Genomic DNA, 20,728 nt, shown 5'->3' with positions numbered 1-20,728 from the left:
AGTATAAAAGCATATAAGAACTATTCATTTCATTAATTTCAATTTATCCGTATTTCCTGTCTGGTCGAAAGTTTCTGTTGCCTGTGTAAGAAATATTTGCCTACCCAGAAACCATAAAGGTAATTTCTCATGTTTTTATTGGGAAGGTTTATGGTTTTAACTTCTACATTTATATCTGTAATCTATCAGGCATGGTTTTTGTGTAAAGAATGAGACAGGAGCCAAGAATCTTTTTTAAATTAGATAATCAATAAACCAAGCTACATTTTTATTACTGCATTTCAATGTCACATAAATGTTTTATTCTGGGTTCTATTCTCATTTACTTTTTCATCTTTGTGCTAATACTATTTTGTTTTAATTACTGTAGCTTTAACAAAGTGTTAATGCAATAGTATAATTTATCCAATTTACTTTCTCAAGATTGTCTTATATATTTTTGGTACTTAACATTTTTTCTATAAATTTTAGAATTAGCTTGTCAAATTCCACAGAAATCTCCACTGGGATTTTTATTGGAACTGTTAGGAATTACTAGATAAGTTTGAGAGAGAATTAACACATTTACATCATTACGTTATTTTAGCCTTCATAAGGTTTTCTCTCCATTTAGTTAGGCTTCTTTAACTTCTCTCAGCAATGTTTTGTGTCTTTTGTACTGAGGCCTTGCTCATAGTTTATTACTATATTGATCACATTATTGTATCTACATATTTAACACATATTACTTGATGCTGTTATAAATAGAACATTTTTGTGTTTTATTTTCTCTTTGCCTGTTGCCATCATACAGAAATATTTTTGTATATATTGACATTATAACCAGTAACCTTGCCATTTTCACTAAAAAACTCCAGTGGTTTGTGTATAGAGGCTCTTGAATTTTCCACATTGATAATAATCTTATCATTTATTTGTCTCCAATCTTTATACATTTTCTTTCTTTCCTGCCTTTTACACTGGCCAGAACTTTCTTTATAATGCTAAATAAAAGAGGTGAAGAGTGAGCATCCTTATCCAATTTTCAATCTTAGGAGAGGACATTCAAAAATTTAACATTAGCCGAGACCGGTTTGGCTCAATGGATAGAGCGTCAGCTTGGGGACTGAAGGGTCCGGTTCGATTCCGGTCAAGGGCATGTACCTTGGTTGCGGGCACATCCCCAGTAGGGGGTGTGCAAGAGGCAGCTGATTGATGACTCTCTCTCATCGATGTCTCTAACTCTCTATCTCTCTCCCTTCCTCTCTGTACAAAATCAATAAAATATATTAAAAAAAATTTAACATTAAGTGTGATGTTTGCTGTAGTTTTTAAATACTGTATATATTATACAGATTAAGGAAGTTTAATTTTTATCTAGATGACTATGAGTTATTATCAGGAATGGGTATTGAATGCTAGCAAATATTTTGTTTTGCATCAGTTGAGATTATCATATAATATTCTCCTTTATTATGTAATTGTGATGAATACATTTGTAATTTGTGGTGATCTTGCACTCCTAAAATAAACCCAACTTGGTTGTGATATGTTACCCTTTTTACATTTTGAAGGCTGGAATTAGCTGTTGTTTTATTAAGGTTCTTTTTTAAAAGATTTTTTATTTTTACTTTTAGAGAGAGAGGAAAAAAGAGGGAGTGAGAGAGAAACATCTGTGTGAGAGCATAACATGGATCAGTTGCCTCCTGCGTGCTCCCTATTGGGTATCAAGCCCAAAACCTGGGCATGTGCCACAACCCAGAATCAAACCTGCAACCTCTCAGTGCATGGGACAACACTCAACTGAGCAACACCAGCCAGGGCGTTTTGTGAAGAATTTTTGCATGTATGTTAAGGAATGGAATCAATCTATAATTTTTTATTTCTTTTAATGTCATTCTCAGATTTTGGTACCACAGTTATGCTACCATCATAATAAGTTGGAAATACTTCCCCCTATTTCTATTCTCTGAAGAACTTCTCTAATATACATGTTATATATTCCCTACCATTGGAAGAATTTACTGACGAGGCCATCTGGGTTTGGTGACTTCTTGGTAGGAAACGTTTGAATCACAGATCCATTTTCTCCAATAGATATTGTTGCGCTTTTAAAATTTCCTGTATTCCAGCCCAGCCAGAGTGTCTCAGTGGTTGATCACTGACCTATGAACCAGGAAGTCACAAGTTCAATTCTCTGTCAAGGCACATGCCCTGGTTGCAGTGTCAATCCCCAGTAGGAGCAGTGTAAGAGGCAGCCAATCAATGATTCTCTTTCATTTATGTGTCCATTTCCCTCCCTCTCCTTTCCTCTCTAAAATCAGTCAATCAATCAATCAATCAATTAGTTAAAAATAGACAATCACCTGTATTCCAAAATATCTTAACAGTTTTGCTAGTTAACTATAGTATTTGACTTCTGGAAGTTTTTGGAAAATGCAGCAACAAATTCCATTGGTCAAATTCCATCCATAATTCTCCTTCTACAGTCCTGATCATTTAGTCAGATCTCCTTGACCCTCACCCTATCTCTGCATTATCTCCTTGATGAATACAAGATGTTTTTATCATTAGGAAAAAAAACAGGACAGTCCCTGCCCTTGTAGCAGGGTGATTTATTGAGAATTTAACTGAGCAAGATAACCTATTAAGACATAAAATTGTGTCTTCTTTTTCAATGCTCCAGACTCATCAGGCTGAAACAAAAGCTAAGTCCCAATTCCCCATATAAAACCTTCCAAGCAGACAGCCAGGTCTATGCTTCCAAGGACTGGACTCTCTTTTGGCCCAATGGGGACTTCACAGATTTTTTGTTGCTTTGTTTCAGAGCCAGAGCAAGAAGAGAGAGATGCTTGTATTTGGAAGCCACTGTTAAAATCATCTTTGCTTTCTTCTCCCAGGTCTAGACGAGCTCAGGGAAGTTAGCCAGATCATCAATGTTTGGTGCTCTGGTTGAAAAGAACAGACCCAATCCTTAAAATTGTATTTCATAGCAGAGGAAGGGTTGTACATTGGAAGGCCGAAATTTAAATGGGTGTGACTGTGAGTAGAATCAGTGACCTTGAGAACCTACAGAAGGTGTGCATAGCCCAGTTCATCACAGAGGAAGTCAAGACCACTTCAGAGTCAGCCATCTCCAAATGAGCCAGACAGATACTTGTCCAGGGCCAAGTGTAGTGAAGACAATCACCAAACGAGGTCACAGGTGTTCCCATTCTCCCCAGATTGTGTAAAATCCAACATTTTTACGTGACACAAGGTGGAGAGAACCAGAAAGAATAACTGATATGAAATAGAAGTCTAGTGATTAAGGACTCAATCTCTCAATTTATTTTTTCATGTTTCAATCATAAAAAAATAATAATATTTTAAAGTTTGGCTTATTCTTTACCCAATGAGTGTTGTGGAACAAGAGACATCCATACCCAAATCTCTTTTGTCTTTTTGGAATAGATTCAGTGAGAAAATATACCAGGAAATCGTCTTGTTGAGTAGGTTTTGGGTGAGAACAGTCACTTTACAGAGCCTCAGAACCCACCCAGTTGGGCCTGCCTTGGCCTCCTTCTTCCCCAATGGAAGTACTTCCACCCAGAAGACCCAAAATGTCCCCTAAACTTCCAGTGTTCCTGAGTGCCAAGCCCCATGGGGACACTCTTAAGAATGTGGGGCAGCTGAAACCGGTTTGGCTCAGTGGATAGAGCATTGGCTTGCGGACTGAAGGGTCCCAGGTTCGATTCCGGTTAAGGGCATGTACCTTGGTTGTGGGCACATCCCCAGTAGGGGTTGTGCAAGAGGCAGCTGATCGATGATTCTCTCTCATCGATATTTCTAACTATCCCTCTCTCTTCCTCTCTGTAAAAAAATCAATAAAATAAAAATAAAAATAAAAAGAATGTGGGGCAAAGTAGCTGCAGAAACATAATATGTAGTACATACGGCTCACCTACTTTGATTGGACACCTTCTCGGACAGTCTCACTTCGCAATTGCTTATTGATTTCAGCTTAGTTGAAATGAATGACAACCCAGTGACAAGCACTGTGTTAGGTACCCATAAGCCCAGCCAGAGAATGCTTGGTTCTAGCCACAGGGCATTCAATGGTTAGAGGGGAGACAAAGACATAAATAGCTGAGCTGCAGGGAGATGCATGCCAGGACAGGAGATAAACAGAATGCTGTGAAAATACCAAGGAGGAAGCAATCAATTCCACCACAAATGTCCCCCTTACTCTCTCCTTCCAAAGAAGGTATGAGGCTCTGGCAGACGATACTGGAGGAAGACTATAAGCTATGACAGCTGGAAGCCATTAGTCCTGTTGCAATGACAGCAGAGGCCAGCAGAATGCTGAATACAGAAGGTGAGTCCAGGAGGAACAGCCAAGTTCAGGTACTATCTGGGCCAGAAAAGCAGACCTGGGAAGCTGGGATAGAAGCTGAAGCAAAAGCCCTCTTCAGTAGTTAACCATCCACAGGCTTTACCCAGGGAAACGCTGAGAACCATCAACAGGTGGCTGGGATCCAGCTTCCCTGGAACCACCTTCAACACCTGCATCCTGGCTCAGTCGAAGGCAGAAACAAGAAGGTTGTACAATGGGCACAATAATGGGGAAAACTCAGTGCCTGCCCAAAAAGAGCTGCTCATATTTCTAGAGAGAGGAACATTAAAAGATAACACACAGAGTGGAATGCCAGTCATTGTGGGAGCAAACCATAGACAAGCTAATCAGGAAAGGTATTTTGTAGATGATGACTTCTGCTGAGGACCCTAAGATGGTTAGAATTTAAACAAGTGAAGAATGGGAAGGAACCCTGATGAGCTCATAAGCAGAAGAGCGGCAATGGGAGCCAAAGGGAAGCACAGTGTTTGAGCCCTCTAAGGTAGGAGAATACAAGTGAGACAAATGCCTGCTGCAGCTTATGGAGTAGATTTAAACGCCTGCTTTGGAGTTTGGCCTGAATCCAGAAGGCAACGGGCAGTCACTGGCAGATTCTGAGCAGGGTAGGCAACTGCCTAAAAGCAAATGATCTCACATAACACTTCTCCCAAAAAAAACACTCCTTCCTGACCAATAAAGGCCATTCAGTTGGAAGATATCAACGCACAACCCAGTCTCAGGTTATAACTGCACCTGCCAACTGCTGAGAGCCCTATCCATTTGAGAAGGTTGAGTCTCCACACTATATTTATTTCCCAGTCCAAAATGTAAGGAGCTGACCACAACAGAGAAAGAGGGAAGCTGAGGTTGAATGGGCTCCCATGCACAGTGAGCCCCAGAAGTGCAGAAAGCACATAAAACTGCCTCAAAATCAAAGGGGAAGGCTGGAGTCCAAACTCTGCCCATCAGTCATCTTCCCACAGGTCAAGTGTCTACCACTTGGCCGGCTTCCATCCCACTGGCGCTCGAATGCCAACCAATACGCGCTGCTGTGCCTTGTAATTAAAGGTAAAAGTACACACAAGCACTGCCAAAGAAGAACAGCCAAACACAGGGGACACAGCATTTGGAAGTGCCCAATTACATGGTGAGGTGCAGACAGCAGTGGGATCCAGCCACCGCTTTGCTGAGTGACCTTCAATAGCCGCCTGGAGGTGAGTGAGCACTGATATAGTCCATCCCCTTTAAGCAGCTTTGGTAATGGGGCATCTGACTGGACTTGGGGAAGGGTTATCCTTCCAAGACCCTAGCTTGGCTCGGCTAGTACAGCCTGAAGGAAAAGCTATTGCAGGCACCATCCACCTTGACTTTGATAATCCACGTTGCTTTGCCTCGTGGCAAATCAAAGTGATAAGAGCTTTCAGCCAACTTGAGACTTTAAGCTGGCTTATGAAACATATTCGGCGTTAGTTATTGTCTCAGCAAGGAAATTCTTGAATTTTAGAGTAGACTCTTCAAATGGATTTAATATTCAGTTCCCTGACATTCAAATTAATACCCACTTTTTTGGAATACGCTTAATTCCTAAAGCAAAATTCAGCTGCAACTGCAATACATAAAACACATTGATCCACTTGGCAAACTCTAACTCATCTTTTAAGGCCTAGTCAAATGTGAACCACTCCTGGTAGAATTAATCTCTCTCCTCTTCTGAGTCACCAAAGCACTCCATACATATCTCTATTACTTTATGTTTCCTTGAACAGACATCAAGTCTTATTAGGCTTGGTGATCCCAGTGCCTGGCATCCTTCTGAACACAGAGTAATAAATGTTTCCAATAGATGTTTGCTGAACTAATGGTGGGCTGGGTTGATTTACACTTGATCCTATGTTCAATAACAAGAATTGAAAACAGATTTATTGTTGAATTTATCTGTTTGCTAAGACTTAGGTGTGCTCTTAAGCATAAGCCTGTCTCCTAAGGATAGAGACCCATAAATCCAACTGCCTAAAAACCTTTGATATTCCATATTGTCAAACTTTACATGCTAAATGAATCATCATTAATATCTTATTAATATCCCTAACCCCCACTCATTTACCCAGCCATACAACTGAAATCCTGAGAACTATCCTAAAATCTTCTATAGTATTCCTTCATAGTTAAGCACTAAGTTAAGTTCCACTCTCTACTCTCTAGAGCACTTCTCAAAACTAGCCCCTCTTCACCATCCTTCCACCACGCCCTCAAATCACCTGCCTAGAGCATTATGCCAGCCACTGTTTTTTGTTGTTTTTTTGTTTTGTTTTTTACTTACATATAATGAATTGCTTTTCATATCAACAAATATAAGACTAAATAACTACATAATACTCCATAGAACTAATGTATTTTAATTTACTAATGCATTTCTCATGGTTGGGCATTCAGATGACTTCTGACCTTTTCTGCTTTCATGTGGCAATGTCATGCTGGACTCTCAAGTCAACCTCACTATCTTCTACCCTGTTCCCCAAGTGATCTTTCTAAGACACAGTCTGATCCAATGACTCCTTATTCTCTTAAGAAAACAACAACAAAACAAAAAAACACCTTCCTAGTCCAGAACAGGAGACTTTTCCTCACATGTCCCTTTATCACTTCTTTGCTCCTCTGCCACCTCCTCACTTGTGCTTTCACCCCACTGTCCCTTGGGGTTTCCTAAACATACGCACCTTACTCTTTTATATGTCTTTGTCATCACACATGTTATTTCCTCTGCCCGGAAAACACTCCCTCACCCACCACCACTATTAGTCCCCAGTAAAATCTACCAACAATGTGTTGACTCAGCTTAAATATTAATTCATTCCTAGCCTCCTGGCCTTCACAGGTAGAATAAGCACTTCCTTCCTCTGTGACCCATAGCACATACCACCCTCCTGGGTATGCCTCCATGAAAGCAGAGACACACTCTAAAATAGTCAATGGATGAATGAGTTTTTCTTCACACCAACTAGACCAGTGGTTCTTGATGCCAGAAGCACGTTGGGGTCATCTAGAAAGCTTCACAAGTTAATAATCCAGAGCCCCACCCTAGATCATTAAAACACTCCCTTAGGTGAGGCCTGGGCATGGGTAGGTTTTATAGCTCCTTGAGGAATCCTGAAAGGCAACCAGAATTGAGAATCAATAAAATTGACTTTGAAGGCACTGGTGCATGTATTCTAGAACTCCACTAGAGGGAATGGGTGAGAGTATGGAGTCAATCAAACTCGAGTTTAAAACTTAAGTCATAAGCTTCTTAGTGATACAAATTTCTCACCTCTCTTGGCCTGAGTCTTCACAGCTGCAAAATGGGGGTAGTGAGGATGTAACTCACAGGGCCACAGGGCTATTTTGAGGATTTAAGACTCAGCCCTGAGCCCAGCGCACATTAAGCAAGTTAAGGGCTATTACTTACTATTCCTCCACAATCCCACTCAGAGCCCAAAACAAGCCAACAGGCACCACCGTCATTTGGGGCATGTCCATGGACCAGATGACTACTCTGCTGCTCAGTGTTCCCATCAGCTCCCTGTGCCTCCAACAAAAACTGCAGTAGCTTGCCACTCCGATCATTACTGGTAAAAGGAAGCTGTGCAAAAAGCACCCCTTGGCTGTTTTCAGAGATAATGTTAAGTCAATTTTGACTCCTTCCGCCTCTGCAATCTTAAAGGAAACCACAGTCGGATCTTCTAAATTGGTTATAATTTTAAAGGGAGGATAGAAACACTGGGCAGCAAGCCTGGAGCAGAGCACGAGGAGGCAGATCGTCTATCTCTTTGGCAGAAACCAGCCGGGGAACAAACCAGCAAACCTCTTTTGGTTGTAAGCCTTAGAATATTAGGGCAAATGAGCACATTTATCCACACCTCTAGAAAATGTCTGGGGGAAAGTTTCTAAATCCTTACACTCCAAAGACTCAATGAAAATACAACCACTTTAAGACTTGATAGCATACATGTGCCTGGACTGTGTGTTAAGCAACACTCAGGGACACAAAATATGTGACATATGGTCCTTGCTATCCAACCAGGAAAAGAACTTGAAAAGTTATCCACTATCTTTGCAGTGGGTGATGAAGCCCAGATGTTAAGTTCTAGAAATCACTTGTAAACCTGGCTATCCATCAGGAATGCCTGTGAGCATTTATTTTTATTGTTATTTTTATTTTTTTGTCTAATATCATCCCAAATCTTCTACAGACCTATTGAATCAGAATCTCCAGGTATAAGTGGAATCTGCAAATCAATATTCTCCAAGTTTCCTCAGGTTACCTGGTGCAGTTAAGCCCATAGTCCAGCTATAGTGTTTCAGGGATTGGAGGAAGAAGTGCTATGAGGAGGGTAAAAAAGGGGTGAAATACTGGGGTGGAAGGGAAAACTTCATGGAGGAAGGAAGATTTAAGCTGACCTTCAAGAGAGAAATTAGACTTTGGTAGGTGAAGTGGACACATATCAGTGAGAGCCAAAACATAAAGACAGGAATGATGGTCAACAGGAAAAATGTTTATATTTATGTGATTTACATAGCTTATTACCAACCTTTGCCAATTCAGCCTATACATCACCATCTTCAGAAAGAGCTCCCTGAGGCAATGTGGCAGATATTGTTGGTTGCCTAGACAACATCTCTTCATGACTTTCCATCTTCCTTTTGAACAGAACCCATATTTTGTTGAGGTACCTTCCTCTGTTCGGGCATGAACTTGGAGGAGGCAGAGCCCCACTCAGCTCCCCTGGTCTGCCCAGCCCCAGAAAGGATGAGCACTTGGAATACAATGCTGGGAGCTGTGCAATTCTAGAAACAGTACCCTCATTCTGAAAGCCTGTTGTGTCCTAATCTTCTTTCAACGTTTTCATGACTGGATGTGATATTAGAAACTCTGCAACCTGTTGTTATCCATCATGAGAAAACACCCTAAGGACAAAGAACAACTCTATATGGCAAAAAAAACACACAAAAAAAACACAGAAAGAAACTGCTCCTCAATAATATGATGATGTCATGGAACCAATCAATTTTTAACAATGGGAAACTACCTTGCCTTCTTTCTTTCCTTCCTTCCTTCCTTCCTTCCTTCCTTCCTTCCTTCCTTCCTTCCTTCCTTCCTTCCTCTCTCTCTCTCTCTCTCTCTCTCTCTCTCTCTCTCTCTCTCTCTCTCTCTCTCTCTCTCTCTCTCTCTTCCTTTTCTTATCCTCACCTGAGGATATTTTCCCATTGATTCTTAATGAGAGTGAAAGAAAGAAGGAAAGACAGACAGAAATATCGATGTCAGAGAAACACATCAATTGCTTGCCCCTGCATGAGCCCCAACCAGTGCCTGGGCCAGGAAGGAGCCCTTGACCAAAATTGAACCCAGATCTCTTTGGTCCACAGGCCAATGCTCTACCCACTGAGCAAAACCGGTTAGGGCAGAATACTCTACCTTTAGACTTCAGCCGGTTAAGGCAGAGTTTTCTGCACCTGCACATTATAGAGCCAAAGCATCCCAGAAGATATAGGCAGATATTATAATTTCCATTTATAGAATTGCCTGAGATTCGGAATATGTAAAACGTGCCCAAGACCATAGCATTGATGCTATTGAGCAGGACATAAAGAAGTCTGGACAGTTAAGCTCAGAACCACTTGCTGTACCAAACATATATACTCTCCCCTAGACTGGGGAGCTTTTGAAAGTTCCTGAGTAGGATTGGCATGATCCAAGTTGTGATTCCTGAAAACAAATGAAAAATTCTGACTATACTGTAATTCCCCACCTTATCTATGATTTTGCTTTTTGAGGTCGTAGTTACCCATGGTCTACCGAGATCCAAAAATATTAAATGGAAAATTCCAGAAATAAATAACTCATAAGTTTTAAATCACAAACTCTTCTAGGTAATGTGATGAAATCTCACACTGTCCCACTTGCTCGGTCCCACCTGGGACATAAATCCAGTGTATCCATATGCTACCTGCCTGTTAGCCACTATGTAGCTGTCCTGGTTATCAAATCAACTACTGTGGTATCTCAGAGCTTGTGTCCAATCACCTTTATTTTACTTAATAATGTCTCATTCACATCACTTCATCTCATCATGCAGGCACTGTATCATCTCATATCATCACAAGAAAGGTGAGCACAGAACAATGTTAGGGAGAAAGAGGACAGTACATTCACATACTTTTCATTACAGTATATTGTTATAATGCTACTTGATTATTAGTTATTGTTATTAATCTCTTATTGTGCCTATTTTGTAAATTAAAATCTATCATAAGAATGTAAAATAAGCAAAAACACCGCATACATAGAGTTTGGTACTATCTGCGGTTTCAGGCATCCAGTGGGGGTCTTGGTATGTATCTGCTGCAGATAAGGGGAGCTGCTGTATCATTTTTGAGAGGATGGCTGGGGCATTGATCTATTTCCTTACCATTTCCTTCTCCCTCACTTCCAAGGAAAACAGGTCCTAAGACTTCAGGGTAAACTCAGCCAGCATGAGTTCATATGCAAGCATCTAGATGACCAAGAGAAATAATCTTCATAGCTGGTGAAGAAAGAGATGGGCCCAGAATACTTAAAACTATTTACAAGTGGCTTAAAGGCCAGCTGAGGCAAAACATGGTCTCCAGATAGCCACGTCAAGGAGCTACTAAGGCTGAAGGAATCTTCTCTGAGAAATGCCAGGCTGGGCCCCTCTGAGCTATCCAACGCTGGTGCTCTGTGACTTGGGGTCAAGTTGGGGTGATTGAGACCAGGAAGCCAGCAGTTTAGCATCCCAAGCCCCCTTTCCGAAGCTAGCCTGCATGCTAAGCTTCTGCTCTGACCTCAGCTCACTCCTCTGGGAGGTCCAGAGTGGAGTCAGGAAATCTCCGCCGCATATATATGCTGTCACTGCCTTCCTCAGGATGACTGAAGATTGGAGGTTCAGGCCAAAGACCACTTTGGATAATTGCATCCCATCTCTGCTGCTCTTCTTAAGTGACTGTCCTCGCCTGGCCTGCTGACTGCTTTAATCACTCAAGTGCCTCTCCTGTTACCATCCCCCCAGCAAGCGAAAGGTACCCAACCAAAACGTGCTGCCAATAACCTCAGACTCGGTCTGAAAACCCACGCCCAGCTCTGCCTTTTAGTCCATGGCCTGACTGTCTGCTGCCTTCCCTGCTGGCTAGTCTTTCTGTTTGGAGCCCTTTCTCTTTGGATGCCAGCTCAATGTAGACCTTTCCTCTCCTTGTTCAGTCTTAAAACTCAGACTCTCCTCTACAATTAGAAGACAGTGCTGCCTTTGGCTGCTCTGAGTCCAACTTGGCCTTGGGGACATTATCCATGGCCACATGCCCTTCCCAGGTTTCCCACCAGTCATGCTGAGGGTGCATTTCTTTGTTTTGGAAGTTGGAAGTTCTTTGCCTAATACTAGTTTGAGAGAGACAGATCTCATTTCCCGGGATAGAAAGTCAGCTACGTGGCATTCGGAGTTCTGGGTGGCATCCCTGAGCAGAGGGGAAGCCAGGAGAGGCTCATTTAAATGGGGGAGAGGAAACAGTCACATTGTTGAGCATCTACTCTGTGCAGTCCATATACATTGTTGTTGAATCCTTAAATTAATTATTAAAATACTACTGGAGCCCCATCTACCAATGAGGACACTAAGACTTAGAGAAGTTCAATAGCACAGTCCAGATCACACCAATAGTGAGGCACAGGCTGTGCTGTGAGGCTCCTCCCTCCACAGGAGGTCACTGGGCTGGGGCCCCAAGGAAGGCTCTAGGAAGAGCTTTACTCTCCTGGAGAGAGATCCCCCTGTGTTTTCTCACACCTCTATCGCCCTCCTTTCCCCCTCACCTCCTTCCCCTGTTGAGTCATCATGAAACAGTGGGAGCTGCCTCTCTGACTCAGACTCCTGCTGAGGAAAGACTGGGCTGGCTGTCCCCACGGGCTCCCGGAGGCCCTGTGCCCGGGGCTGCCAGCACCAGCCCAGGCCTCCATTTGTCAAAAGCCAGCGTCTCCCTCTGCACCACTGGCTCAGACCCCGATGAGCAGATTCTGGGACTTACATGCTCTAAATCCGCCCCAAGCCATTTGGCAGGGCCGGGAATGCCAGGATGCTCACCCCTCATTACCCAACAAGTTCACCAGCAGTGTGTGTGGGGAGCACTGGTGCCTGTCATTCTGACCTTGGGCAGGACGTGGGGGGATGGGCAGGACTAAGGCATTCATGCCAATAGCAATCTCTGCTTGGTTGAGCTCACCCAGGATGAATGAATGAATGAATGAATGAATGAATGAATGAATGAAGTCTTTATTTCACTGATGGTGGGTTTTGTCACCTCTGAGGCAGTGAGGTCCATTTCTATATAACTATGCCGAGGAACATTAGCAAGAATACATTGCCCTGCCTCCCCCCCAACAGAGTTGCTAAAATCACTCTGCCTGTGATGCTCAGGAAAGACTCCCAGAGGGCCTAGTGAGGGCCGGGCAGGGAAGGGATGCTTAACACAGGCACCTCACCGCTACAAGAGGCTCCTGTCAGCCTGTCTTATATGCAACTCGCATGCCACCGACCTTGCTCAGAGGCCTTCCATGCTGAGTGCTAACTCCATCGCTGAGCTTCTGGGAGTCTACACTAACTAGTGTCCCATCTCCCTCCCGATTTACACCTGCTAACCCTCATGTGCGCCTACCTCACTTAGTGAGGCATAAATTAAAAAAACCCCACCCACACTCCCACATCGGATCGGCCTACTTCCCTCCTCCAAATCCCAAGCTTTCTTCCAAAGTCAGCGTTACCCTGCCTCTACCTCTCCCCGGCTCTGATTATGCCACAGGATGCCATCTTTCTTCAGGCGTGGTGCTGTATGAACTCCTTCAGACTGGGGCGCACTGTCCTCCTTTGTGAAGGTCGTCAAAGTATCAATCTCCCACCATCTCCCTGATCATTGAGGGCCAGTTTAAAAGCCCCATCAGTGTTCATCAGGATGTCATTTTCCCTTGCCCAGCCTGGCTCTCTCAGGTTGCCGTTCAAAACCCTCTCCTTTGGGTTGTGTTCTTGTCTCTCTGCTCCTGTTACTGGCTCTGCCTCAGCCTGTATCTTTGGCTGCCAATCCCCTGAGTGAGAGTCCTCCTCAGAGGCTTACTGAGCAGCTATGGTGTTCAACCAGGGTTCCTGGGGTAAGCCAGGCAGCAAAGCAGAGCCGGTATCTCATGGGACCAGCCAGAAATACAGGTTTCCTTGGACATTGCACACCAGAGTCATCCTAGAAGAAGAACAGGGTTTTTCTTATTATTTCCTAACTCCGGGGTTTCATAATGCTTTTTGTTGAACATCTTCTATATACACAGATGCACATGGACACACACATGCACATAAAACCAAGAAACCAATAAAAATCAAATTAAAAAAATAAGTTAGGCCATAAGCCACTAAGAAGTGCAGTAAGTGGCTAATTTTTATTGTTCCTTTTAAAAGCCTGAATAATCTTTACTGCAAATCATGCTTTTATTTTTTTTTAAATATGATATACTCAATGCAAACCCCAAAGGGCACTTTGGACAGAAGCCAAGCGATAGGTTTATATTCTTCCTGTTTCCAACTAAAATGCAAAAGACAAAAAGAAAAAAGAAAAAACTAGTAATCATTTTAATGAGCCTTTAAATAAATTCTTGGCTAGGGCACACTGCAGTAATTTATATGGGGAACCACATACATATATTTGCTGAGGAAGGGACTTTGTGACTAAAGACTGAATTTCCAAGAACCACTCTAGAAGCCTTTTCCTTTAAGTGATTAGTTTGAATTGAGCCACACTTCATGTCCACTCCATTGCCGGGTCCCACTGGCAAAGGCAGGTGGAGATTTGCAAACCACTGTCTTTCCCCTCATTGATCCACCTCTCCCCTGCCTTCTTAGTGCTCCATCACTCTGATTTCAGGTTCTCTTTCTGGACATACCAAGAAGAGAAAAGTTTGGACGCGGAATCAATAAATGAGAAGGTTTTGACCCGAATTCTGTTCTTTTCCTTTTCCGATCCCTTCCTCTCACACATCTCCTTCTCCGTGCATCCCCCAAGACACTGCTCTAGCCTCCTGGTAACTGTTAAATTTATGAGGCAGGAAAACAAGGTGGTGGTGAATTAAGAGGGATGAGACCATTTTTCTCCATCAGCAAAATAATCAATCTCTCCCAGAAAAACAGCAGATTTGGTTTTAAGAGGCTGGAAAAAAAAATGTGACAGTGCCTCCTGGAGAGGACAGAATGTGAGGCTCTTAAAAACCCTGGGCTCTGGGAGCCGCATCCTCCTCAAGGAAGCTAAGAAGCAGACAGCCTGTGCGGTGAGCATGAGGGCACAGCCAGGGAGCCTGGCTTCCGGTCTGTCACCATGATGCTAGCTCCATCAAATTAATCACAATCTCCCCCTTCCCCCAACACACACACACACACACACACACACACACACACACACACACCGCCGCTTTCTGTAGTTTGTTTCCTCCAAAGCAATTATATTTTTCACTCTATTCTAACATTGCTTCCAAAAGACCCAGATAGGTAAATGATCTTGTATCTCCATTTTACAGATCGAGAAACAGAGGCCCAGGGAATGGAAATAACTTCCCCAGTGTCCTGCAACTAATCAAAAGAAAGCTCTAAACTAAAAATCCCAAATCCTTCCTGGGCATCTCTTCTCCAGGGAACCCAGCCTTTGGCTTCTCTGGGGGCTATTTGGCCATGGGCATGCTACTCTGCCCCTCTCTGCTTCCGACACGCACAGTTAGGATTCCAAGTGCTCTGTTTCTCATCCAGATTCACTTGAATTGGAATTCCAAATACAGTGTCCTTGGGGCTTTGAGATCAGAGAACCAAGAAGCTATGGATGTTGACATAAACTCTACAACACACATTCAGTGAGAAGGGTGGGGAGTACATATTCCCAACTGCTCCCTACTCGCATTCACCACTACAGTATGCCCAGTCAGGGTTCCCATCAGATCTGAATGTTCCAGCTGTCAGCAGCCCAGGGGCTTGGCAAAGAATATTAGATGAGGAGTCCCACAGACTACTTCTAGCTCCAGCTGCAAACTGCTCTGTGACCTGGGACCAATCCCCAAGTGGCCTCTTCTATTCAATGAGAGCCTGTGCAGTCTCTAAGGCCCTTTTATCTCCAATGTGCAGTGAATTTAAGAATTAAATAGAAGCAACAGTGAGTTGGATGAGCACATGAGACCAAGGTTAGTGGCCATCAGCAGCCAAATGTAAGCAGATCACTGACCTGCAGGTGCCAAGCTCATCATTTGTAAATAGAATAATAACAGTACCAATGATTACTGATGACATCTTAAATGAGTTATTTCATATAAAACACTTAGCATAATTTGGTGTATTATAAGTGCTCAAAAATACTTCCTTATCATCGTCATCATTAATATTATACACACTTATTACACTTGAAAACAGAAACTGATATTATCACCCAGGTATATTACACATTTCTGAAAGCAGGAACGTGCTTCTAAGACGCTTTTCTCAGTTAGACATTAGACATTGAATAGATTCCTTAACAGCCTAAAATTATCTTTCTGCATTTTTTGACTTTGCTTTGCTTTAGTATAAAATATTTTAATACCTGTGAACTGACGTGTACTACCCTAGACCTTACTCCCCCTGACCCCCTAAATAATCTCCAAAGACATGGCCAAGGAAAGCAGGAGGCCAACAGTTTAAAATTCTGCATTGTGTTTTATGTAGATGTCAAAGGGACCTCAGGGTTATGCTGCTGTATTAGGAGAATGACAGGAACAACCAACATCCAACCACACACATACGATGCCTCTTTAACAGCTTGGCAGAGGCGGTTTGCGCATCAGAGCAATCTGCCTAGTAATCCCCACTGTATTTCTGCAGGGTAGCCTGGAAGTAATTATCCTTCTCGCTGGTAAATCAATTAGGAAAGGAGGATCTAACACTCCCCTCCCTCTCCAAGAAATTGTAATCCTCTCACACTAATGGGCAGAAAACCTCAGGCAACAAAGTTACGACTAAAAACAAAGTGATGACAGCATTCAACCTGGTCTTTAAACCAGAGGCAGGGACAGCCCACCTGTCTGGGATCAGAGTAGAGGGCATGACCCTTGTGATCTGACAAAGGTGAATGGGCATCCTGGATCCTCTCTTTCCAGCTACTTCACAAAAAGCAAGAGGCTCACCTGCCTTAACCTCGGTTTTCTTGTCCATCAAATGGGGATAAAACTACCAAGCTCAGAGGATTAGTAGTGAAACCAGAATAAACTAGAGAAATGACCTTAGCCCAGTGTCTGGAACTTATTAGGAGCTCAAGAAAAAGAAGTCATTATCCTATTCTAATGTCAGACCTCGAAGTCCTCTTCCCACCCACATGCAGAGAGGTACACACACCTCTACCCTGCAGTCATGTGGTCACATGCCCTGCAAGTCCGAACTTTCTATGCTCTCTACCATTTCCCAAACGCTGTCTCCATATCTGCAGGTGGCAGCTGCTTCTGAGCCAGAGCAATTAAGCCATAACAGACCTGTATTTTCCTATCCATGCAAAGGTTTGTTTTCAAATAGACACCCATGGGAGCCACAGCCCTCTCTTTGGGGACAAAGCCTTCAGCCTGTTGACACAAAGTTCAGCTCTGTTAAGTGCAGGCTTGACCGTGCATGTGCCATTCTGCATGGGCCTGAGGACAAGAGTCCATTAACACTAAATGAGGTCTAGAGGCCCAGGTCTAGACATTTCTCTCCTGCAAGGGGAAGGAGCTCAGACCCCACCATAACAGAGCCCCTTCTCCCAGAGGCCAGCCTCACACACACCTAATACTAGAAGGAGCACAACTGCTCCTTGTCTACAACCTGCCAAGTTCAGACATCATCCAGGTGGTCAGCTAACTGGCCAGTGGTTGGAGAAAAGCAAACAGTGAGGGATAGAGAAATTCACATCAAACACAGCCTGGGCAGGTCAAAATTACTAAAACTATCGTAGGATGGTTTAGAACAACGTCAGCGAGAGCAGATCCGAGCACTTTATAGCAATTTACTGTCACTTAGGGAAAGCCTAGTAGATATTACTAATCCACATCTCAATGTCTTTAAGGGAATCCAGCATCATTGGATGTATCTTGACAAATTTACCCCCTAAATAAAACCAATGGGGGGGGGCTGCTGAAGACCCACCAGTTACACAGCGTGATTAGAGTCTATTTCTTCATTTTGTGGGCTTTCTAAAGTGGCTGGGAGGATTGGAGACTGTATAAAGTAAGCTCCTAAAAGATAGTTCCCTATAGGAGGTGCTCAATTAATGTTAAGATTATTACTGATAGAAAGAGACTTACACATGTTAGCATCTCTCCTTTTAACCTAAGGGCTTATCAGCTATCTGCAGTCAGAGATTTTGTGTTGTTGGGAAATCAACAATGAGCTCCAGAAACAAATATATAGATACAAGCACAATTTACTGTTTTGCCAGGAGCAACAGATCTCTGCAATACTCATAGCCTCCAAGGGAAGGAATAGCCATCTGTTAAATAAATAACTCATTAGGTGAAAAGCAAGTGTTTCCACAAGATTTACTGAAAAAATCTGCTGGAGAGTAACCACTGTTAGCTGGCTGACGAACATGGAAGGTCACAGATAATCTCGGCGCTGAGAAAATCAAAAGACTGCTGCATAACTCAAGCTGAGCTGAGAGCCCAAATAACCACAGGTTTAAACATCAAGACATAACTAAGAAGACGCTTTTTTAAAGTTGCATTACAAGGCCATAGTGAATCACAGCACTAGACCAATAAAGAAACAAATAAGAGTATTTTCATTTATGCCTAACTGGCATTCTGCCCAAGTAGCTAGAGAAGGGAAGTTCTAGCACACTGAATATTCTGGTTAAGAGAAAGTCTCCATGTAGGATATTTGTGCATCGTCAGTAACTACAGGCTCAGAATACAATAAAAAACAGTGAACAATAAAATGAAATAGCATCTAATTGCCTCTTTCCTTGGGTACTTCAGAAAGCACTTCAGGATCACAGTCTGCTTAGGAAATTAATTTCTATTGTCATTTTAAAATAATAATGCATTAGCCTGTCATTTGTCTTTCTTCGAGCTGAGTGAAGAAAATGTCTCTGCTATAACTTTCTCGGTGGTAATGCCTCTTAGGTTGCAGTTAACTGGTGCTTCTCAGAGAAGACCGACAAAATAGGCCCGACTTTTAACTGGGCAATAGTTCCTGGAAGAAACTGTCCAGAGTGTGCGTGGTCTGGATGTCAGCTCTGCGAAGAAGAATGGAGGTGGCATTTCTGCACCCGTGGTCTCTAAACCTCAGCTACCTTCCTCCCTACCCTCAACATCTGCCTTAACCTGCCCCTGGCACTTCTAAGCATCTCTGGGCTGTGCTAAGGGGAGCTAAAGCAGTCAGGAGTAGAGGAAAACAGCAAAGATCAAGAGACATTGAAGGAGTTTACGAGGAAACACCTGGTAGCAGATAGACAGATGACTATCAAAAGGATGAAAGCAGATGTTACCCTTTCATATACCACATGAGGAAATCCACATGAAGACAGATGATCTGTCATCTACATGGAAATATGAGAAAATCTGCTGTGATCCAGAAACAGATCAGAGATAAGCACTGAAAGGAATCTGCCATGTGTCAAACACCCACTTCTTGCTTCTCCCAAAGTACATACACTCTCTGTGATTCCATCCAACCCCAAGTCACAGGGAGTCATGAGACCAACGGCCAACTCAACCCATAACTGGCTGAGTGCCCTGGGTGGGACATTTGTCCTCTGTGGGCCTGCTTCCTTCTCCATGGAGGGAGAGGGAAGAGAAAGAATTAAAATAGATCATCACTGACTCCATTCAGTCTAGTCTTATCTTGTGTTCACCATGGACAGGGCACCAAGTTTTAAATCAAGGTCATGAAGCAATTGCCTCAAGCTTCCATGTCAGAACTGCATCATCAATTTTGAAACCCTAAGCTGTGATTGTAGAGGAAGAAAAGATACAGAGTGTGGCCTGAAATCTGGACTGGGGACCGAGACTAACCTGGCTCCTTTTCTTAGCTGGCTCTCTGGGCTATTTTGGCTTCCATATTTTTCATCTCTTAGATGAGGCTGTTGGTGTAGATAGAGTCTCAACTAAGATTTCATGAACATTTTTGGTTCATGGTGGGATCATAGCTGTCCACAAACCCCTAAAAGGGGGTTTCAAATTTTGTGTGCAGAGGCCTATTTCTAGAAAGGAAGTCTAGAGTATTAAACAATTTCACAAGAGTTGAAATTCAAAACTGATTGAGATCTGTTGGTAGAGGTGAAATTTATGATCCCATACAATTCTGGCATGTAATAATTCAAACAATACTGAAAAAAATAGAAATGACAATGCTTTGGTACAGAGAAAAGAGAAACCACTCAGCTATAATCGGTAGCAAGTGCCTAAACAACCATCCCAATTATCAGGATTTGGGAACTGGATGGTGGGCACAGTCTCAGATCTGGGGACCCCTGGAGCAAGCTGGACCTTTGGGCATCCATCCCCAACACTGGCCCAGGAGCCATCAATTCTGCTTCCTCCCTTTGGGGATCTGCAGATGTCCAGGTGGTGGTGAGGAGAAGGGGTGAGGCTGAGAGGTGTGACGCTAAGGATTTCAGTCAAAACTGCTGTGTGCTACGTAAGCAGCATAAACAAGCATCGTTCTAAGTCATCGCCTGGATTCCAGGAGTTCGAATCACAGATCAGGGACATCTGCATAATAGGCTGGCATTCACCCCTGAGTTTTCCTCTCTAAAGAGAGGGTTTGCAAACCACTGGGGACTGCAAACCAGTGTGCAGGAGGAGAGCTTGGGAGTGTCATTTCTGGCCTTTAAGAAACACTGACATAGCCTTTTATAGTATATCCCTGGTGTGTTTATGGTGGCCAGGCCTGCCTAAGCTTCTAAACAGCAGTGCCTTCCTAGCTGACGATAGATCACTTCTCCCCAAAGCTAATTACTGTACCGCATTCAAGTTCTAAAACTGCCCCTAGTTCCATAGAATCCAGGCCCCCTCTTCCCAATAAGTCTGAATGACTCAAGTTCGACCTTCTGTGAGTTCACTCCAGGCCTCAGAAGCAGCTCCAGATCAAGATGACACATCCAGGAGTTGCCTACCCTTCCCTCAGCAAAAACATTTTCTGAAAATATTCCTGCAAGAGTGGGGCTAAAGATAAGGTGACCAGACATCACGCTTTTGGCAGGACAATCCCGATTTTTGGAAAAAATGCCACGGGACATGGGACAAATTGTTAAAAATTAAACTGTCCTGCCAAAAGCAGGATGTCTGGTCACCTTAGCTAAACAAGGACTCAGCTC

The 20,728-nt window shown here is 43.1% G+C and overlaps 1 protein-coding gene across 3 annotated transcripts in view; it reads right to left on the bottom strand.

The window, feature by feature from the left end:
• Positions 1–20,728, bottom strand: part of SORCS3 (sortilin related VPS10 domain containing receptor 3) — a 489,777-nt gene that overhangs the window by 258,070 nt on the left and 210,979 nt on the right. The window lies entirely within an intron of this gene.

This window comes from Pipistrellus hanaki (assembly GCF_964339955.1).
Source record: "Pipistrellus hanaki genome assembly, chromosome: 14".
Classification (NCBI taxonomy): domain Eukaryota; kingdom Metazoa; phylum Chordata; class Mammalia; order Chiroptera; family Vespertilionidae; genus Pipistrellus; species Pipistrellus hanaki.
The sequence above is the reverse complement of the archived record's forward strand: the minus strand, read 5'-3'. Positions and strand labels throughout refer to the sequence as shown.